The sequence below is a fragment of the Rhinopithecus roxellana genome, chromosome 6 (assembly GCF_007565055.1).
Source record: "Rhinopithecus roxellana isolate Shanxi Qingling chromosome 6, ASM756505v1, whole genome shotgun sequence".
NCBI classification, from domain to species: domain Eukaryota; kingdom Metazoa; phylum Chordata; class Mammalia; order Primates; family Cercopithecidae; genus Rhinopithecus; species Rhinopithecus roxellana.
Window position 1 is genome coordinate 69,622,886 of NC_044554.1, and position 23,849 is coordinate 69,646,734.

The 23,849-nt window shown below is 39.9% G+C and overlaps 1 protein-coding gene across 1 annotated transcript in view; it reads right to left on the reverse strand.

Annotated features, from left to right (window-relative positions):
- Window positions 1–23,220, reverse strand: part of HYAL4 (hyaluronidase 4) — a 41,528-nt gene extending 18,308 nt beyond the window's left edge. The window contains exons 1-2 of the mRNA XM_010367989.2: window positions 22,695–23,220; window positions 20,264–20,333 (exon numbers count right to left, since the gene is read on the reverse strand). The gene's annotated coding sequence lies outside the window, so the exon portion shown is untranslated. The remainder of the gene's footprint in view (window positions 1–20,263; window positions 20,334–22,694) is intronic.
- Window positions 23,221–23,849: the final 629 nt, after the last annotated feature.

Genomic DNA, 23,849 nt, shown 5'->3' on the forward strand with positions numbered 1-23,849 from the left:
CAAGACTCAAATAGGCCTATAAATAAATGGAGATATAGAAGCAGATGTAGAGACCTAGCTTCTATTCAGGGGCAGGAAATGCAATTCAACAGACATTCATGGAGCACCAGAACCTATGTCCAGAAAATAAAATAAATAAGATGTGGTCCTTGCCTTTAAGGAGTTCATGATCAGATAAAGATGTGAAGTAATATTCACTATCATTTTGGAAAACTCATCAAATCCCAGGCATTGTGCTTAAGTGCTTTGTAAATATTTTAAAAACTTGTAATAACTATGTAAGGCTTATAATTACATTTCCATTTTACAAATGGGGAAACTGAGGCTTAGAGAGATGAAAAGGCTTGCCTGATGTCACATTATATGGAAGACAAGGTGATGTAAAATTTAAATAATAAAAATGCATAATAAGTACTACATGATAATTTATTGGAGCAATTACTTCTGGGAGTAAGCAGTAGGTAGGAATGGAGAGGAAAGTGATTGAGTGGCAAGAAATTAAAACCAGCCCAACTGTTCTAAAGAATAGATGTTTTGGGTTTCTTTTGACTAAACTTAGAAATTGACCCTCCCAGGGTAAAACTTAAGAAAGTTACATTTGTCTTATCAGTGTTCCTTTCTTGGTAAACCAACCATCAAGCCTCCCAGAAAGCTTCAAGGAACTGAAACTTACCGGTTTATCACATCTAAACAATGAGACACCAGACACCTCACTGACCTAACTGACCACTTGCTTGTTGACCAACTCCTCTTTCTTACCCCTCCTTAATTCCTGTTTTCCCACACATAGTTACTTTTCTTCCCTACTTTATAGACCCCAGATTTTAGTAGCTTGAGGAGATGAATTCGAGACTGATCCTTTATTCTGCTTGGCCGCAGCACCCAAATAAGGCCTTCTTTCCAAGCAATACTCCTTGACTCAGTGATTGGCTTTCTGTGCAGCAAGCAACAGGACCTAGACCAAACCCCTGGTGTAACAGAATGTCTCAGGGAAGACACTGGGAAAGAGAAGATAGGGCCAGGCAGGGTGGCTCACACCTATAATCCCAGCACTTTGGGAGGCTGAGGTGGGTGGATCACAAGGTCAAGAGATCAAGACCATCCTGGCTAACATGGTGAAACTCCATCTCTACTAAAAATACAAAAATTAGCTTGGTGTGGTGGCATGCACCTGTAGTCCCAGCTACTCAGGAGGCTGAGGCAGGAGAGTCGCTTCAACCTAGGAAGTGGAAGTTGCAGTGAACTGAGATCACACCACTGCCCTCCAGCCTGGCAACAGAGCGAGACTCAATCTAAAAAAAAAAAAAAGAAAAAAGAGAGAGAAAGAGAAAGATAGGTAGGTGTTTGGATAGTACGAGAGGGAATAGATAGTGGCTACTTTGTCAAGTTATTTTTTAGTCATCTCTTTGTAAAACTACTACAAAATTATTTTTGTAAAAGCTCATCAAAGGGTTTGATGGCATAAAACATTTGCAGTCTTGTGTGTCATTAAAAGGGAAGTGCATTGTGATTATGCCTGATGCCTAGTGAGATTAAGGTGTCCAGTAGACATTTGTCCTTTGGCTGTGTGCTCAGGATACAGACCCCTTTCCTTAGTAGTTAATTCTGTACCATTAATACCTTGGAAGGCAAAGTCCATATTTCATTAAATAAGCCAAAATGTCCCAGCATTCCTTGCAGGTTTGGTATTCGTCTATGACTGTGGTCAGCCCAATTAGATGCATCCTAATCTAGGCTTTGAATTGGGATATTGAGATTCAAGGAGGCTGAGGTGACATTGACAGTGGTGACATAAATTCCAGTGTCAAGGAGCAGCAAGCTGGGGCATCCAGAACCTGAACCTGATGCCCATAATGTTACTGTTAAGTGGAGACATTGTCCTCATGAGACACCGCCTTTCTGCTCAAGTAAGCAAGGTTTGTTTTGGTTACTTACCACCAGGAACTCTGACTGATGGAGAAGTGATATGGTTTGGCTGTGTCTCCACCAAAATCTCATCTTGAATTGCAGCTCCCATAATCTCCCTGTCATAGGAGGGACGTGGTGGGAGGTAATTGAATCATGGGGGCAGATTTCCCTTGCTGTTCTTGTGATAATGAATAAGTCTCACGAGATCTGATGGTTTTATAAAGGGTCCTTCCCCTGCGCATGCTCTCTTGCCTGCCTCCATGTAAGACGTGACTTTGCTCCTCCTTCGCTTACTGCCATGATTGTGAGGGATCCCCAACCATGTGAAACTGTGAGTCCATTAACTCTCTTTTTCTTTATAAATTACCCAGTCTCGGGTATGTTTTCATTAACAGTGTGAGAACGGACCAATACAAGGCGCTTCTGTGCTTGGTAGTAAAGCCTGTGCTACATGTTGTGTGTAATTATCATGTTTAACCACCAGGTGTCACCAGCCAAACTTTATAGTATTTCTCAGGCCTCAGACACTGCTGTAAAAAAATGTTTAAGTAGGCCCAGAGCGGTGGCTCAAGCCTGTAATCCCAGCACTTTGGGAGGCCGAGACGGGTGGATCACGAGGTCAGGAGATCGAGACCATCCTGGCTAACACCGTGAAACCCCGTCTCTACTAAAAAATACAAAAAACTAGCCGGGCGAGGTGGCGGGCGCCTGTAGTCCCAGCTACTCGGGAGGCTGAGGCAGGAGAATGGCGTAAACCCGGGAGGCGGAGCTTGCAGTGAGCTGAGATCCGGCCACTGCACTCCAGCCTGGTCGATAGAGCGAGACTCCGTCTCAAAAAAAAAAAAAAAAATGTTTAAGTCATTCACAAAACTTCCTCCAAAGACATTTAAGAAGTCCTAAGTAAATGGATAAACACAAAACACCAGTTTTTAAGAGCTATAGAGGTAGATATTTTCATTTATTGAATAAATATACTCCTCCATGCACAAAACTGAATAAAATTACCCCACTTAGCATGAAATATATCCTACTGCAGCTCTAAATTATGATTTGAAGAGAATAATATTTTCAAGGGAATCTAATTTTATGAGTAAGAAAAATTGTGGTACTCAAAACTTCTCCTTTTCTTTGATTTTTTTTATTATATTTTGCCTCCAGGTAAGAAAAATAGATTTGCATATGCAGTCATTAATAGAAGGGGGAAGAAGCTTTCCTTTAAAATTAAAATTCATTTCTATTAGAAAGGACTATATTTGTGTACCAAAAAAAGAAAAAATCTACTCTGCCAGACACTTCCTGCTTTGGTCTCGTACAAAACATAGTTTTCCACTGACTATTGTTTCTCCTTTGGTCGGCTCCCTCATCACCACTATAGAACATCCTGGTTCATTTATGACAAAGTTACCAAGTGATTCTCTTCTCCTATCCTGGAATGTTATTATTCTCTTTGTTCTGGTGAACTGAAGGTGCACCTTACATGGCAGATGGCAGACATAGCTCCTGATAAAATGTGTGGGTACACGACCAAAGAAGGAAAATATAAGTAAAATCCTGTGCCCGTGTCTTCTGCTTGCTATATGTCAGGTTTCTGCTTCCTTTGCAGCCAGGTCAGGGCACCGGTGTGCCCTCCTCGTTAAATATGGCTTGTTGGGAGGAGATCCCCTCACGTGATCCCTCTCAGACACTGTTTTCCCTTCCCTGTCCCACCATGCAATCTCTGTTTCTCCTGTCCTTCCTTCACCAAGGAAACTCCCTGAACCTGCCCTTCCAAAAGCGCCCTTTGCTTCAGAGCTTCTCTAGACCTTATTCCCTCACCCCACCTATGCCATTAAAATCCCTACCGCTGAGCTCTGCCTTATCTTGACTAGTTCGTGTAGCATAGCAACCTGTGTCATTATCCACAGTTAACCATGTGTCACCAGCGATAGCAACCTTCCTTTTCTTTCTCCCTTCCCCCTTCCATAATCTGCCTAGGAAAATGTGCTCCTGTAAACAAACCTCTAAATGACAGAATGTTTAGAAAGAGTTAGCAAGATATTGGAGGTAGAGGTGAATGAGGAATTTAACCTGGACTTGGCTGTTAAATTGTATCGCCCAGTTTTCTCTTCTTAGAAGTAAGGTCTGTTCTGGGAACATATATGAAGGACTAATTCCCTTCCTTCAACAAGGAAACTTCTGTGAAGACATTTTAAAGGCCCCTGGACAAATGATTTTCAGTGAAAATGACATACTCATTAAAGCCATAAGTAAAGGGAAGTAGCTTTCTCCTGACTCCTCCTCTGGTGAAAGAAAGTGAGGAAGGTTAAGCTGCTACTAGGTTGACCTTGGCTTCATAGTTCTAATCTTCTTGCCCTGACCAGAGACAAATGTGGCAAAAGCAGCAAACAGACAGGGCCTATTTCAAGTCGGCTCAAGGACCTCACCTCATCACTGCCCCTTCCTCCTGACAGTGAATGAGACAGTGAAGAAGGTGGCAGGAGTGGTGTTCTTGTGGGAAGACAGGACCACCACGTACAGCTACAAGAGTCTGTGAAAAAGCCTCTAACCCCTGTCCCCTGCTTATTCCTAAGTCCCTTCTCACTCCTTCCCCAAAGAAGCTTACTTGCTTGTGATAAATTAAAAGAAAAAAAAGAGCAACCCCTGGCATTCAGAAACTGTGAGTACTGCACTCACAGCTAGGCTGCATAATGCTTCTCTTAAACACTGTCACAGAATACCAGTCTGGACACGTTTACTCTCAGACCACAACAAAATGAGACAAAGCCAGGCCACTTTTAAATTTTTTCTAAGATCAGAAAAGAAGGTCACTGTGCAACCCACAAAATACCAAACATCCCTCTCTCTTGCTGAATGAATGACTGCTATTCTTTACCCAGTCACAGGAACGCCTCTGCTTTCTGACAACATCTAATCTAGAGAAAATCCCTGCCTTCTTAGACTCTCCCCCAAATCACCCAACCAAAACCTAAATAATATGATAGTTTCCTCCTAATACCCTCTTACTGAGACACCCCATGGTTTCCCATGGTGTGCACCCTTTCTTCCCACAATAAGTAAGACAGCCAACTAATTTAACTGCAGGTGTGTTCCTGGTGGTCTTTGGAGCACTGACACTGTATGAAGGCAGAGGCACTTAGAGTTTATTCTTATAAGAATTCAGAAAATTTTTATTGAGTATTTTCTATGTACCAGGCTTCCGTCTAAGTACCAACAATAAAATAGTGAGCAAAACAAACAAAAGCCTCTGCCCTCACTGAGTTTAAATTCTTGTAGAGGAGGGAGATAATAAATAAGAAGAGGAAATAAAATATTCAGTATGTTGCATAGTGATGATAACAAAGAAAAATAAATAAGGCAGGGATTTGTTTCTAGATGGTAACAAGCCTCACTGATCCCAAGGATAAGAGGAGTCAACCTGGAGGATGTCGGGGGAAGTATGAGGGAAAGCAGGTGCAAAGGCCCTGTGGCAGAGCATGCCTGCTGTCTCCAAAGACCTTTGAAGAGGTCAGCGACTAGGTAAAAGGAGCCAGAGAGGAACGAGTGAGGGTCTTGTGGGGGCTTATAGGTACTCAGGCTTTTACTCTAAATGAGATGGGAAAGACGTGGTAGGCTTTGAAAGAAGAATGACATTATCTGCCTTGGGCTTAACTGGATTCCTCTGGCTGCTGTGTTGAGGCAAGCCTGAAAGGGAAAAGACACAAGAGAGAAGCAGGAAGAGTGTAAGAAGCTCTTGCAATAATCTAAGACAGAAATGAGAGCAGTTCAGACCAGTTATTTATGAGACCATAATATTTTAAACAATCACCGCAAAGGAAAAGGATGTTATAAATCAATAAATTAATTGCACTAATTTGTTTTCATTTTGATTGCAACTCTAAGTGCTTGTTCTCAAACACCCAGTGCAATGTTTTTTAACTTCACACAGCGTGATGATCCATACTGATCTTTACAATCAGAGTGAATGCTCTGGAAAAGTTTTTCAAAGCATATACTCCTTTCTTAATATTCATGTATTAGTGAAACGAATTGATTTTCCGAATCTACAAGTCTTCTATTTCTTTTTTCATGATATTGGGGTTCTGTTTTAAAAACCTATAAGATGCCAAGTGTCTGCTCCTAAAACCATGAGAGTTTGAAAAGATATCCTGAAGGTCATGGTCCCTAAGGAATTTAATAAATGCACTGTTTTATTTCCAAGCCCCTAAGGAAAGTACTGACCAAAGTGATATTTTGTTGCCAATGAGGAAAAATATATATACTCATATACATTTATCAGCCTGAGAGACAGAGCAGAACTATCAAGTTCAAAGCTATGTGCTCAATTTTGCAGAACTAATTGCTAACCTATTTTCTAATAAAAGCTTATTAGAGCAGCAGTCAATAATAGGCTTCTATTTTTTTCTCTGATGAAGTTTTTCTCTTTTGAAACATCAATGCTCTGCAAGCTGACTCTTTAGTATTCCAGCAGAAAAAGCAAAATATTTTAATGTTAGAGGTTTCTCAATTAAGTATTTTTCACTACATTTTTCTTAAAAACTTGTTGCCTATGGGTTTACAATATAATCAACTTTATAACAGTATTTCTTAAGGCACATAATTCATCATTAGACACTGAGTTTTATGATAACTCTATTTTATGTTATTATCAAAGAACACAGTGTCCCTCCATCTGAACAAATTTTAGAACTCCTATACTATCTTGATTGTATAAAATTGTTTCCTTTCCAGTCTTCTTAAATATAGGCTTAAGTTTTGTAAATATGTGAAAATGACTATTTCAGTGTCACTTTTGCTAATGGCAAATTCACTATATTATTCAATCTCAAAGGCCTTGTTTTTTTATGAAGCAAGCAAATTTTGCAGTTTTAAGAAATACAACCCAAAAGAGATTAAAATTGTCTTTGTATAAAAGTACACACTTAGTCTTTGTCTAAAAGTATTACTTCTCTTTTAGGACTTGAAATTTCTTACAGCCAAGATCAACAGATTTCTCGGAAAAGCACACTGAGTCTTAGATCACATTTTGAATAAAATGTTCCCTCTGTCAACCTGTTTTTAACCAAGTTCCTTAAGATAACATTAAGTTGATTTATGTCTTCAGGTTTTTAATTAAAGTTGTTGAACTAAAAAGTCATCCAGTGGTCTGTGAAATGTTATTTAAGTCTTTCCAATGTCCATAGTCAAGATTACAACTTAAAATACTTCCCTCCCCATAAAAATGACCCAAGTCATTGATTAGGAGTGCTGAGATACGAGTCAGGGTTATCAGACAGAAACTAGGGATGGGGAGCTGAGGCCCCAACCTCAGGCCTGAGGACCAGAACAATATTTAAACAGGAAAGTGCTGGATCCCAGTTCCTCAGATCCTAGCTCTCAGTGTTAAGAGTACAAGACTGGAGAGGAAAGGCAAACATTTGAGAGGTGAAAAACTATAGCCATATCCATTGTCTTGTCTCTGGTAAACATGGCTTAATTTCAAATTTTGCTTCAGTCCTGACTGGAGTGGCTTGAAAACTAGGGTTCCCCTGGCTTTACAAATGGCAACCCATCATCTATCTCTCTGTACAAGCATATATATTTCAGCAGGATAAGAAATTTGAGCAAGGTGAAATGTGCAGAGATTGACTCCAACCTGAATGAAGAAAGAGTACATTCCTAGTGAAAACAGAAGACTGGAAATTTCTATCTGAATTATCAATGAATAAAATATTTCACCAAGAAATTCTGCTTCTATGTAATTCATTGTAGCACTTCTTATAATTAGGAAGACAAAATTAATGTCTTCCTAATTCTTATAATTAGGACAACAAAATAAATGTCTACCATAAGGCAAAGGCCACATAAGGGATGGCCTTGTATACAGTGGAATGCTATGAACCTACAACAAAGAATGAGGTTTCTTCTATATATTGATAAGGACATTCACTAGATATTAAAATATTCTTTAAAATATATATTTGTTTTGCACGTGTGTCTGTACACAAGCTACACATTCTAATAAAGTGTGTATAGACTGTTGCCATTTTTCAAAGAAAGGAATGTATACATATATAATATATACACACATACACATACACCACAAATTACATATGTACACAGTATAATAATTTGTGTACTGAGGAATATCTCTGGAGCTGTATTTGTCCGTTCTCACACTGCTATAAAGAAATACCTGAGACTGGGTAATTTATAAAGGAAAGAGGTTTAATTTACTCACAGTTCCCTATGGCAGGGGAAGCCTCAGGAAACTTACAATCATGGCAGAAGGCAAAGGGGAAGTAAGTGCCTTCTTCACAAGGTGGCAGGAAAGGAAAGTGCTATGAAGGAGGAAGTTCCAAACACTTAAAAAGCCATCAGATCTCACGAGAACTCACGCACTATCAGGAGAGCAGCATGGGGGAAACCACCTGCATAATCCTATCACTTCCCTCACTCCACACATGGGGATTACGGGTCCCTCCCGCAACATATGGAATGATAATTTGAGATGAGATTTGGGTGGGGATACAGAGCCAAACCATATCAGGAGGGATACTCATGAAAGGTTACGTTGTTTGCTTCCAGGGAGGAAAACAGTGTGGCTAAGTGAGAGAAGTGAGCAGGGGCGAGATTTATTTGAGAAGGAAGTTCTGTTGGGATTTTGTACTACGTTTTTGTAACAGCTAATTCAAAACCATCAATCTGATTTTAAAAACTCAAAGTTCTTTGGATATATAAGAGAAGATTCAAATTGATTCTGACTATAGTATAAGGAATCCAGTTTTCCTAAAGAAAGTTACATCTCACTTGGATTTTGTTATGAAGATGATTTTTATAATTTTATTTGAGAAATTGTATGTTTATCCGCAATCTGACAAGAACATCCCTTTTCAGGAAATAATAATGATTTTTTTTAACTGAAGTGAACACTATCAGCCAAAGCTTTAAGTTAAGGCTCTATTCTGACATGTGATTATTAAAAGCTAATTGTTGATTGGTTACTATCTATGGTAAAAGAAAACTAACAGTGGTTAATGGTTTAGGAAATGGTTTAGGAGGTGTTTGGTGGGAACACTGATTATAAGCTTGAAGAAACTGATTAGTATTATTATTCTCCACAAAATGTAATGCACAATACCAGTGAATTATTTAATACTAGTGGAAAATATACTTTAGAGTAATAGGCTTTCTCTGATTGTAAACAAGGCAAAACTCTGGTTACAACAGATAAACGTATGCAGAGAAACTGGGTATGAAAAAATGATTGTTCTTTCTTATTTCTTTGACTATATATTAGTTTTGGTGATTTATTCATCATAATGTTAAATAACTCAGGAAGCTAGATTGTTTGTTACTTCTTCAGCATCAGATAACTTTCTTCCTTGGAGTTTCTTAAAGACTTCAATTCAATTTTATTTCATCACCCATACCTTTTTGATGAAGACTAACTTCTGATATTATTTTTTATTCTTCAATGTCTATGGCATTATTCTTATTTCTTTTTATTCTTCCCCACACTTTTCTTTTCTAAATCCTTCTCAAATCTGATTGCTTTATTTGAATTACGTCCAGCTACCCTGGTGTGTTTACAACACAAAATATCTCAGTGCAATTTAACAGAAGCCAGTAAAGAGTGCAGGTTAAAATCTTACACTCTGGAGCCAGTTACCATAAACAGCACACTAGAAAAGGTTTCATTGTTTTTCCTATTCAATTTTTATTTCTATTGTTTTAACTTGCCTTCCCAGCATATCACAATACTGTCTTTTTGGGCAGAGAAGTGCAATGATAATAGCAATGGCCTTTTATTTATCTAAATATAGTATTGATGTCTATTCTCTTCTTATAAACTAAAGTCTCAACTTTTGAAAATTATATTTCTGAACTAGAACTTAAATTCTAATTTATAAATATGGGACAGGATCTTGCACACTCCCTTTTCCCCATGCGTCTCTGCACCCTTGCCTTTCTCTGGTTGACATTTTCACATAAGACAGATCTTCTAACCTAGACAGCAATCCCACTATACGGCTCAATGGACGTAAGATGTCCATATGTGGCGCTGACTGCCACATAGTTGATTAAGTCATGCCTGAGTTTGCAATGTCTTTTGGCATTGCACTTAATGTTTTCTACCTAAAATATCTCTGTCAATCTTCATTAAACTTGACTATGAGATTTCAAGCCCATCAAATTAAGCAATCTGAGAAGATTTTGGCTTATAAAGAGCTGGTTGGATTATGTCTGTATATAATTTTCTTCACTTTTTGGTTTACATCTTACATGATTAGCTACATATACATTTCTTTTCTTTTCTTTTCTTTTCCTTTTGAGACAGAAATAGGCTGAAGTGTAGTGGCACAATATCAGCTCACTACAGCCTCGACCTCCTGGGCTCAAGCAATTCTCCCACCTCAGCCGCCTGAGTAGCTGGGACTACAGGTCTGTGCCACCATGCCAAAGCTAACTTTTATATTTTTGCAGAGACAGGATTTCACCATGTTGCTCAGGCTGGTCTCGAACTCCTGAGTTCAAGTGATTCACCTGCCTCACCCTCCCAAAGTTCTGGGATTACAGGAGTGAGCCACCACACCCGATCTATATAGACATTCTATATCTCCATTTAAGAGCCTAGTCTTCCACTTCAGGTACACCCTCTGGATAAATGATGATGTTCTTGATGTTGCAACTGAATGTGCTAATTAGCCTGATCATTACCAAGTTTTAATAACAAATAGTATATGTTTTCATGTGACCAACTGAATTCTGTTTTGTTTCTATGAAAGAAAGAAAGAAAAAAGAAAGAAAGAAAGAAAGAAAGAAAGAAAGAAAGAAAGAAAGAAAGAAAGAAAGAAAGAAAGAAAGAAAGAAAGAAAGAAAGAAAGGAAAGAAAGGAAGGAAGGCAGCTGGCAAGATGGCCCAATAGGAATAGCTCTGGTCTGCGGCTCCCAGTGAGATCAATGCAGAAGGAGGGTGATTTCTGCATTTCCAACTGAGGTACCTGGCTCATCTCATTGGGACTTGTTAGACAGGGGTTCAGCCCATAGAGGGCAAGCAGAAGCAGGGTAGAGCATCACCTCACTCAGGAAGCACAACGGGTTAGGGAATCCCCTCCCCTAGCCAGGAGAAGCCATGAGGGACTATGCAGTGAGAGACAGTGCTATCCGGCCCAGATACTATACTTTTCCCATGGTCTTCACAACCTGCAGACCAGGAGATTCCCTCAGGTGCCTACACCACCAGGGCCCTGGGTTTCAAGCACAAAACTGGGCAGCCATTTCAGCAGACACCAAGCTAGCTCCAGGATATTTTTTTTTTGTACCCCAGTGGCACGTGGAACACCAACGAGACAGAACCATTCACTCCCCTGGAAAAAGGGCTGAAGCCAGGGAGCCAAGTGTTCTAACTCAATGGATCCCACCTCCATGGAGCCCAGCAAGCTAAGATTCACTGGCTTGAAATTCTTGCTGCCAGCACAGCAATCTGAAGTCAACCTGGGATGCCCGAGCTTGGTAGGGGAAAGGGCGTCTACCATTACCCAGGCTTGAGTAGGCGGTTTTCCCCTCAAAGTGTAAACAAAGCCACTGGGAATTTTGAACTGGGTGGAACCCACCACAGCTTGGCAAAGCCACTGTAGCCAGACTGCCTCTCTAGATTCCTCCTCTCTGGGCAGGACATCACTGAAAGAAAGGCAGCAGTCCCAGTCAGGGGCTTATAGATAAAACTCCCATTGCCCTAGGACAGAGCAACTGAGGGAAGGGGTGGCTGTGGGTGCAGCTTCAGCAGATTTAAATGTTCCTGCCTGCTGGCTCTGAAGAGAGCAATGGATCTCCCAGCACAGTGCTCAAGCTCTGCTAAGGGACTGACTGCCTCCTCAAATGGGTCCCTGACCCCTGTGCCTCCTAACAGGGACACCTCCCAGCAAGGTTCAGCAGACATCTCATACAGGAGAGCTCTGGCTGGCATCTGGCAGGTGCCCTCTGGGATGAAATTTCCAGAGGAAGGAGCAGGCAGCAATCTTTGCTGTTATGCAGCCTCCTGGTGATACAAGGCTAACAGGGTCTGGAATGGACCTCCAGGAAGCTCCAGCAGACCTGCAGAAGAGAGGCCTGACTGTTAGAAGGAAAACTAAAAAACAGAAAACAATAACATCAACATCAACAAAAAGGACGCCCATGCAAAAACCCCATCCAAAGGTCACCAACATCAAAGATCAAAGGTAGATAAATCCATTAAGATGAGGAAAAAACAGTGCAAAAGTGCTGAAAATTACAAAAAACAAAATGCCTCTTCTACCCCAAAGTATAACAACTCCACACCAGCAAGGGAACAAAACTGGAAGGAGAGGGAGTCTGATGAATTGACAGAAGTAGGCTTCAGAAAGTGGGTAATAACTAACTCCTCTGAGCTAAAGGAGCATGTTCTAATCTAATGCAAGGAACCTAAGAACCTTAATAAAAGGTTAAGGAACTGCTAAATAGAATAACGAGTTTACAGAAGAACATAAATGACTTGATGGAGCTGAAAAACACAGCATAAGAACTTCATGAAGCATACACAAGTATCAATAGTCAAATCAATCAAGCGAAAGAAAGGATATCAGAGATTGAAGATCAACTTAATGAAATAAAGTGTGAAGACAAGATTAGAGAAAAAAGAATGAAAAGAAACAAACAAAGCCTCCAACAAATATGGGACTATGTGAAAAGACCAAACCTATGTTTGATTGGTGTACCTGAAAGTGATGGACAGAAGGGAACCAAGCTGGAAAACATATTCAGGATATTATCCAGGAGAAATTCCCCAACCTAGCAAGGCAGGCCAACATCCCAATTCAGGAAATATGGAGAACGCCACAAAGATACTTCTCGAGAAGAGCAATCCCAAGACACATAATTGTCAGGTTACCCAAGGTTAAAATGAAGGAAAAAATGTTAAGGGCAGCCAGAGAGAAAGGTCAGGTTACCTACATGGGGAAGCCCATCAGACTAACAGCAGATCTCTCTGCAGAAACTCTGCAAGCCAGAAGACAGTGGGGGCAATATCAACATTCTTAAGAAAAGAATTTTCAACCCAGAATTTTATATCCAGCCAAACTAAGCTTCATAGAGAAGGAGAAATAAAATCCTTTAAAGACAGGCAAATGCTGAGGGATTTTGTTACCATCAGGCCTGCCTTACAAGAGCTCCTGAAGGAAGCAAAATACATGGAAAGGAAAAATGGTACTAGCCATTGCAAAAACATACCAAAATGTAAAGACCATCAACACTATGAAGAAACCACATTGATCAACAGGCAAAATAACCAGCTATCATCATAATAATGGAATCAAATTCACACATAACAATATTAACCTTAAATGTAAATGGGCTAAATGCCCCAATTGAAAAACACAGTCTGGCAAATTGGATAAAGAGTCAAGACCCATCGGTGTGCTGTGCTGTATTCAGGAGACATATCACACATGCAAAGACACACATAAGTTCAAAATAAAGGGATGGAGGAATAAACAAAAAAGGCAGGGGTTGCATTCCTAGTCTCTGATAAAACAGACTCTGATAAAACCAACAAAAATCAAAAGAGACAAAGAAGGCCATTACATAATGGTAAAGGGATCAATTCAACAAGAAGAGCTAACTGTCCTAAATATATATGCACCCAATACTGGAGCACCTAGATTCATAAAGCAAGTTCTTAGAGACTTACAAAGAGACATGGACTCCCACACAATAATAGTGGGATACTTTAACACCCCAATGTCAATATTAGACAGATCAGCGAGATAGAAAATTAACAAGGATATTCAGGACTTAAATGCAGCTCTGGACCAAGTAGACCTAATAGACATCTATAAAACTCTCCACCCAAAATCAACAGAATATACATTCTTCTCAGTACCACATAGCACTTATTCTTAAATTGACCACATAATTGGAAGTAAAACACTCCTCAGCAAATGCAAAAGAACATAAATCATAAGAAACAGTCTCTCAGACCACAGTTCAATCAAATTAGAACTCAGGATTAAGAAACGCATTCAAAATCACACAACTACGTGAGAACTGAACAACCTCCTCCTGAATGAATACTGGGTAAATAACGAAATTAAGGCAGAAATAAATAAGTTCTTTGAAACCAATGAGAACAAAGATACAATGTACCAGATCTCTGGGACACAGAGAAAGCAGTGTTTGGAGGGAAATTTATAGCACTAAATGTCCACATCAGAAAGCAGTAAGGATCTAAAATCAACACCCTAACATCACAATTAAAAGAACTAGAGAAACAAGAACAAACAAATTCAAAAGCTAGAAGAAGACAAGAAATAATTAAGATTAGAACAGAACTGATGGAAATAGAGACATGAAAAACCTTTCAAAAACTCAATGAATCCAGGAGTTGGTTTTTTGAAAAAGTTAGCAAAATAGACCACTAGCCAGACTAATAAAGAAGAAAAGAGAGAAGAATCAAATAGACACAATAAAAAATGATAAAGGGGATATCACCACTGATCCCACAGAAATACAAACTACCATCAGAAAATACTATAAACACTTCTACGCAAATAAAATAGAAAATCTAGAAGAAACAGCTACATTCCTGGACACATACACCCTCCCAAGACTAAACCTGGAAGAAGTCAAATCCCTGAATACACCAATAACAAGGTCTGAAATGGAGGCAGAAATTACTAGCCTACCAACCAAAAAAGCCTAGGACCAAAAGGATTCACAGTCGAATTCTACCAGAGGTACAAAGAGGAGCTGGTACCATTCCTTCAGAAATTATTCCAAACAATAGAAAAGGAGGGAATCCTCCCTAACTCATTTTATGAGGCCAGCATCATCCTGATATGAAAACCTGGCAGAGACACAGCAACAACAACAAATTTCAGGCCAATATCCCTGATGAGCATTAATGCAAAAACTCTCAGTAAAATATTTCCAAACCGAATCCAGCAGCACATCAAAAAAACCTATCTACCACAATCAAGTTGGCTTCATCCCTGAGATGCAAGAGTGGTTCAACATATGCAAATCAGTAAATGTAACCCATCACATAAACAGAACCAATGACAAAAACCACATGATTATCTCAATAGATGCAGAAAAGGCCTTTGACAAACTTCAACAGCCTTTCATGTTAAAATTCTCAATAAACTAGGTATTGATGGAATGTATCTCAAAATAACAAAAGCTATTTATGACAAACCCACAGCCAGTATCTTACTAAATGGGCAAAAACTGGAAGCATTCCCTTTGAAAACTGCCACAAGACAATGATGACCTCTCTCACCACTTCTATTCAACATAGTATTGGAAGTTCTGGACAGGGAAATCAGGCAAGAGAAAGAAATAAAGGATATTCAATTAGGAAAAGAGGAAGTCAAATTGTCCCTGTTTGTAGATGACATGATTGTATATTTAGAAAACCCCATCGTCTCATCCCCAAATATCCTTAAGTTGATAAGTAACTTCAGCAAAGTCTCAGGATACAAAATCAATGTGCAAAAATCACAAGCATTCCTATACACCAATAATAGATCAACGGAGAGCCAAATCATGAATGAGCTCCTATTCACAATTGCTACAAAGAGAATAAAATACCTAGGAATCCAACTTACAAGAGATGTGAAGGACCTCTTCAAGGAGAGCTACAAACCACTGCTCAACGAAATAATGGAGGACACAAACTAATGGAAAAATATTCCATGCTCGTGGATAAGAAGAATCAATATCGTGAAAATGGCCATACTGCCCGAGGTAATTGATAGATTCAAGGCCATCCCCATCAAGCTACCATTGACTTTCTTCACAGAATTAGAAAAAACTACTTTAAATTTCTTATGGAACCAAAAAAGAGCCTGTATAGCCAAGACAATCCTAAGCAAAAAGAACAAAGCTGGAAGCATCACACTACCTGACTTCAAACTATACTACAAGGCTACAGTAACCAAAACAGCATGGTACTGGTACCAAAACAAATATATAGACCAATGGAACAGAACAGAGGCCTCAGAAATAACACCATATGTACAACCATCTGATCTTTGACAACCCTGACAAAAACAATCAATGAGGAAAGGATTCCCTATTTAATGAATGGTACTGGGAAAACTGGCTAGCCATACACAGAAAACTGAAACTAGACCCCTTCCTTACACCTTATACAAAAAAATAACTCAAGATGAATTAAAAACTTAAACCTAAGACCTAAAACCATAAAAACCCTAGAAGAAACCCTAGGCAATACCATTCAGGACATAGGCATGAGCAAAGACTTCATGGCTAAAACACCAAAAGCAATGGCAACAAAAACCAAAATTGACAAATGAGACCTAACTAAACTAAAGAGCTTCTGCACAGCAAAAGAAACTACCATCAGAGTGAACAGGCAACCTACAGAATGAGAGAAAATTTTTGCAATCTATCCATCTGACAAAGGGCTAATATCCAGAATCTACAAAGAACTCAAACAAATGTATAAGATAAAAAGAAACAACCCCATCAAAAAGTGGGCAAAGGATATAAACAGAAACTTCTCAAAAGGTGACATTTATGCGGTCAACAAACATGAAAAAAAGCTCATCATCACCGGTCATTAGAGAAATGTAAATCAAAACCACAATGAATTACCATCTCACACCAGTTAGAATGGCAATCATTAAAAAGTCAGGAAACAACAGATGCTGCATAGAATGTGGGGAAATAGGAACACTTTTACACTGTTGGTGGGAGCGTAAATTAGTTTAATCATTGTGGAAGACAGTGTGGAGATTCCTCAAGGATCTAGAACCAGAAACACCAATTGACCCAGCAATCCCATTACTGGGTATATACCCAAAGGATTATAAATCATTCTACTATAAAGACACATCAACATGTATTTATTGCAGCACTATTCACAACCGTGAAGACTTGGAACCAACCCAAATGCCTATCAATGATAGACTGGATAAAGAAAATGTGGCACATATACACCATGGAATACTATGCAGCCATAAAAAGGAATGAGTTCATGTCCTTTGCAGGGACATGAATGAAGTTGGAAACCATCATTCTCAGCAAACTAACACAGGAAGAGAAAACCAAACACCGCATGTTCTCACTCCCAAGTGGGAGTCAAACAATGAGAACACATAGACACAGGGAGGGGAACATCACACACAGGGGCCTGTAAGGGGGCAGAGGGCTGGGGGAGGTACAGCATTGGGAGAAATACCTAATGTAGATGACGGGTTGATTGGTGCAGCATACCACCATGACACATGTACACCTATGTAACAAATCCGCACATTCTGCAGACGTATCTGCAGAACTTAAAATATAATTTTAAAAAACTTTGTTGAAACATCAAATGTAGTATTTAACTAATCATTAATTTGCATGTATTTTTTAAAAGATCATTAGATAATTTGTTGTCTGCTTTGTTTTTCTATTCACATGGTGTGAGAACTGTGTTGCACTTGGATCTTAGTAAAGTAAGTTGAGTTCCTGCATTAATTCATAGCAACATATGTTAACCATAAATGTGAAGAAATACTTTTTCATACAAATACTTTTTAATTCTTTAAAAATAAGTTTATTTGTCCAAGACTGCTAATTGCATGCAGTCTAATTACACAAACCTTGTAACTTCAAAATGTTTCACAATAGGTTTTAATTTCCAGATGTAATCTTGAGAGAATTTCCTAATACAATAAGGAAATTTGGAAATGTTCCAATCATAGATTTTGGGTTAGACTAAGGATGCAATAAGGTCGTTCTGGAATTCTCTTGACAAAGGCAGAGGAACTCCAGCCTAGGATTGTAGCCAGTTCTTGAACCACCCAGTATATTGTATCAGAGAAATATTGCTCCTTGGAGAATGAGATTTAGATTTTTCACATATTCATGAAAAGACAGAGCACGGGATTCATGCATTTGGGCCTATCATGAACATTAGGCCCATGCTTAGTACTTAGGTAAAGAGACTTCAGTCTATGAACAAGACAACTAGAGGTTGTTCTTGTTAGAAGTTCATAGTATCTGTAATTCTATTATAAGTAGAGTGGCGCGGTGGCTCACGCCTGTAATCCCAGTACTTTGGAAGGCCGAGGCCGAGGACTGCTTGATTCCAGGAGTTAGAGACCAGCTTGAGCAACATGGCAAAAACCTGTCTTTACAAAAAAATTAGCCAGTGGGTGGTGCGTTCCTGTGGTTCCAGATACTTGGGAGGCTGAAGTGGGAGGATCATCTGAGCCCACAAGTTCAAGGCTGCATTGAGCAGTGATCGTGCCACTGCACTCCATCCTGAGTGACAGAGTGAGACCCTGTCTCAACAACAACAACAAAAATCTAAGTATTCATATTTCAACAAGAGCTCTTCTTTCCATCATCAAACTAATTCTAATTTACAAGCAAGGCTGAAATAAATCATGTGACTAAGCTCTCTTAGATATTACTACAATTGTATTGCATTTATCAGTACAATAAGTATCTCAAGTAACAATGATTCTAACATGTGTCACATCCGTTGGAAGAATTCCCAAAGCTTTGAAACAAACGGGTAAATCCAGTGTCACTCTAATTCTACCTGACTGGTATGTAAGAGGGTTGCATGCTACTACGTAAGATAAAACGTATGAGAAATATAGAAAGGAAAGTTTTGTATAAACAGGTGAAATAGAGAATCAAGTTTTTTGTCTGTTTGTTTGTTTATTTGTGATAGAGTCTGGCTCCATCGCCCAGATTGGAATGCAGTAGCAAGATCTCAGTCCACTGCAGTCTCCGCCTCCTGTGTTCAAGCAATTCTCCTGCCTCAGCCTCCTGAGTAGCTGGGACTACAAGAACGTTCCACCACACCCTGCAGCAAACCAAGTATTATGAAGATGATTCAAGTCAGCATGTCTATGAAGGAACAAAAGTTTTGTCTTAAAAGGTTTCCCTTTTGTTTTGTTTATGTACATTGTTTTAAAAAAGAAAGCCTGGACCAGTTGCCATGGCTCACACCTGTAATCCCAGCACTTTGGGAGGCCAAAACGGGCCAATCACTTGAGGCCAGGAGTTCAAGACCAGGCTGGCCAACATGGTGAAACCCTGTTTGTACCAAAAAATACAAAAATTAGCCTGGCGTGGTAGTGGGTGCCTGTAATCCCAGCTACTTAGGAGCTAAGACAGGAGAATCACTTGAACCCGGGAGGCAGAAGTTGCAGTGAGCCAAGATCATGCCACTGCACTCCAGCTTGGGTGACAGAGAGACCCTGTCTCAAAGAGAGAGAGAAAGAGAGAGAGAGAGAGAGACTGTACATTAGTTATTCAGGTACTCAGGATCTAGAGATAACAAGTTTTATTAGCTCATAATTTTTCAAATTTTCACTTTATATACCTACATACAGTCATATACATAGTCACTAAACAGCATTTTCCGCATCATTATTACATTTCTCAACTTTAAGATTTCTCTTTAATAGGTTGAATGATTTAAGATTTACCTTTCTTGTACTGTTTTGGTACTTGTTCTTTCTTTTCTGGAAAATCTAAATCTATCCATATGTACATATATGTATATGTTTATTTATCTTCTCTCCAATTACTAAGATCTTTTTTGAAATGCCAGATGATTGTTATCTCTAAATATTCAGTCACTTTAACAATATTTGGAAAGAAAATGTACAACCCAGTTTTACAATAAAAAATCATCCACTTTTTGAGCCCTTTTAAATGTTGCATGCTTCCTAAAATCTGCAATACTTATTCCAACAAACAGTCCTCTTGTATTGACCATCATGGTACATACAACTATAAAATTAGGTATGAAAAACATGCTTCATTAAAGATGTTGTGAAAGTAAAATCTTTGTCAAAATATGCACTTATACTTTAATGGAAAACATTTATGTTTATACAGTTAGCTTGAGGAATGCTTCACATCTATTGATTCAAAAAAATATTAAAGTTGTGGCTCTCTCATAAAGTCATGTGTTCTTATGGCTTATTTGTAGTTAATTGACTAACCTGCTTCAAGGAATACATTTTGATGTGATCACAAGTTCAGGTTAGTAATGCAATCACAGAAACTATGCACACACAAAAAAAATGAAGAAAGCCTTGAGTAGTCATTAAAGTGGGAATTATCTTCAAAGGTAGATTTATAATAAATAAAAAGTTAACTGAAATTTAGCTCATAACTATCAGTGACAAATGTGTATTTTAGGCTGCTTGGTTCATAGAAACAAACTCACATTTCAAAAGGTACTGCATTTGAAAATTAAGTAAAGTTAGGTTACAAAAGAAATTGAGCATTCCAAGAAATTAATATTGGCTTTTTTCTAACTCTTCAAATTTCTAAAAACAATTAAAAAAATTTTTACAAACAGGAAAAAAAGTCTATTTTACCTTTGCTTTTGTTTGTTGCTGGTCCTTTAGTCACCTTGTGCAAATCAGAGGTTGAATGGCAAAGGATGCCCTGTCCGCGGTTCAAACATGTTATTACAGGGGTGACTCAGTCCTCCAAGTTAAACTGGAGGCTTGCATTAAATCTCTTTATAACCAAAGTCAGTTCTCTTAAAAGCATCTTGGTATACATGCCCATTGCTTTCTGAAAATACCCAGTTTAAATTCACTAACTTAAGACGTAAGAAAAAAACTTTGACTCTTTAGTTCGAAAATAAGGAAGAAAAGAAAACTGTATACGTAAGACTTCCAGAATAAAGAGAAAAAAGGGGGTCAAGTGCTTTGTGTACTAAAGCATGTATTATCATTATCATTATTATTTTTTAGACAAAGTCTCACTCTGTCGCCTAGGTGGAGTGGAGTTGTGCAATCTCAGCTCACTGCAACCTCCATCTGCCGGGTTCAAGCGATTCTCCTGCCTCAGCCTCCCGAGTGGGACTACAGGCGCGTGCCACCATACCCGGCTAATTTTTTTGTATTTTTAATAGAGACAGGGTTTCACCATGTTATCCAGGATGGTCTTGATCTCCTGATCTTGTGATCTGCCTGCCTTGGCCTCCCAAAGTGCGGGGATTACAGGCGTGATGATAATGGAATCATTGACTCTTATTAGAGTATTAGGTATCATCCTGAGTAAATACAACATGAATTTACTAGACCTAATGGCTCAAGATGGTGAACTGAACATGTGCATTTATTTACTGTGTCATTTTCAGCACCTATGATTAGAAAAAAGTACACTATAAAGCTGAAAATGAAAAGGGAACATGACTCAAAGACTGAAAACAACTAGAAGTATACCTCAGAAATTTTTTTAAAAGTAGAAAGACAAAAACAAACAAAACTCATAGTAGAAATTTATTCTAGGAGATCATGGCAGACAAGAGGCAGGACTAGACTGCAGCTCTCACTTGGACAGATAGAGCAGTGTGTGGAGACTTGCATCGTGAACCTTTGCTCCAGAACAACTGCAGAAATTAACCAGGAAAGCTGAGAGACCCCACAGACCCTCTGAAGGAAGCAGATTGCTCCTGGAGGACCCAGGAGACACCCCAAATACAGCCCAAGCTGTGGAAGTATGAAATGGAGATTGTCCGCCCCCAAACACACACCCTCAGTGGGGAACCTTAAGGTCTAGATCACGGGAGAAGATTCTGACCTTACCTGGAGCTGGGTCAATTTAGAGAGCTGAGTGAAATACAGAGGTAGAGGAAGCAGCAGGAAAAGTCCTATGGGCTCTCTGAGTCCCCTGGAAAGCTAGTTCTGCCTTGTCTCATAGGGGTCCTTAGGGAGAGCTGCCAGAGGTATTTGGAACAGACTACAGGGAAAAGTAAACTTCCAGCTGAACTTTGTAACAATTCCAATGAAATGTGAAGTCTTCTGTCCAGACCTAGGGAGAGAGTGTGAATCTGGTGTGCAGACTCCACAGACAGGGAGGCACGAAAGTCCGGTTTGCTTTCACAGCTATGAGGCTGGTAGTCTGGGGCAAGTTCTCAGCCCTGCTTGCCCACTGCTTGGAAACAGACTCGGTGCTGTTTGAGAGGGCAAGGTGGGAGTGAGACTGGCCTTTTGGGTTATGTGAGAGCTGGGTGAGGCCTATGACTGCCAGTTTTCCCCCACTCCCCTGACAACCTGCATGACACAGCAGAGGCCAGCCTAATCCTCCTGGGACTATAACACCATTGGCCTGGGAACCATAACCCCATCCCCCACAGCAGCTGCCATAAGACCCACCCAAGGAGAGTCTGAGCTCACACACGCCTAGCCCTGCCCCCACCTGATGGTCCTTCCCTACCCACCCTGGCAGCTGAAGACAAAGGGCATATACTCTTGGGAGTTCTAGGGCCCTGCCCACTGCCTGATGCCCCTATGCTACTACAGCTGATATTCTCTTCAAAGTGCCACCTCCCGGCAGGAGGCCAATACAAAAATAGTGCATTAAGCAACCAAAACTAAGAACCCTCACAGAGTCCATTTCACCCCTCTGCCACCTCCACCAGAGCAGGTGCTGGTATCCACGGCTCAGAGACCTGCAGATGGTTTACATCACAGGACTCTGTGCAGACAACCCTCAGTGCCAGCCTGAAGCCTGGTAGACCACCTAGGTGGCTATATCCAGAAGAGGGATAACAATCACTACTATAACAATCACTACTAGCTCTCTGGAAACCACATCCACAGGAAAAGGGGGAGAATACTACAGCAAGAGAACATGCCATGCATCAAAAAAATCTGAACAGCAGCCTTGAGCCTTATACCATCCCTCTGACATAGCCAACCCAAGTGAGAAGGAACCAGAAAAACAATTCTGCTAATATGACAAAACAACTTTCTTTAACACCCCCTCCCCCAAAAAAAAATTACACTAGCTCACCAGCAATGGCTCCAAACCAAGAAGAAATTCCTGATTTTCCTGAAAAAGAATTCAGAAGGTCAGCTAATCAAGGAGGCATCAGAGAAAGGTGAAGTCCAATGTAAGGAAATTTTAAAAAATGATACAAGAAATGATGGGAGAAATCTTCAGTGAAATAGATGGCATAAATAGCCAGGCACGGTGGCTCACCCCTGTAATCCCAAAACTTTGGGAGACTGAGGCAGGCGGATCACTTGAGGTCAGGAATGCAAAACCAGTCTGGCCAATATGATGAAATCCCATCTCTACTAAAATTATAAAAATTAGCTGGGCGTGATGGCATGCTCCTATAGTCCCAGCTTCACAGGAAGTTGAGGCAGGAGAATCACTTGAACCCAGGAGGTAGAGGTTGCAGTGAGCTGAGATCACACCACTATACTCTAGCCTGGGCAACAGAGCAAGACTTCATCTCAAAAAAGCAAAACAAAACAAAACAAAGCAAAACAAAAAGGAGGGGGGAAGAAATAGATAGCATAAATAAAATAAAAAACTATCGAAACTGGAAGATGGCCAAATAGGAACAGCTCCAGTCTGCAGCTCCCAGCGTGATTGACACAGAAGATAGGTGATTTCTGCATTTCCAACTGAGGTACCTGGTTCATCTCACTGGGACTGGTTGGACAGTGGGTGCAGTCCACAAAGGGTGAGCTGAAGCAGGGTAAGGCTTTGCCTCACCAGGAAAGCACAAAGGATTGGGGGATTTCCCTTTCCTAGCCAAGGGAAGCTGTGACATCTGGAAAAACAGGCCACTCCTGCCCAAATACTGTGCTTTTCCCAAGGTCTTAGCTGTTAGGCCTCTGAGTCCAAGCTAAGCCATCATATCCCCCATATCCCCTGTGACCTGCACGTATACATCTAGATGGCCTGAAGCAATTGAAGATCCACAAAGGAAGTGAAAATAGCCTTAACTGATGACATTCCACCATTGTGATTTGTTTCTGCCCCAGGTTAACTGATAAATGTACTTTGTAATCTCCCGCATCCTTAAGAAGCTTTTTGAAATTCTCCCCACCCTTGAGAATGTACTTTGTGGGATCCACCCCCTGCCCACAAAACATTGCTCCTAACTCCACCGCCTATCCCAAAACCTGTAAGAACTAATGATAATCCCACCAC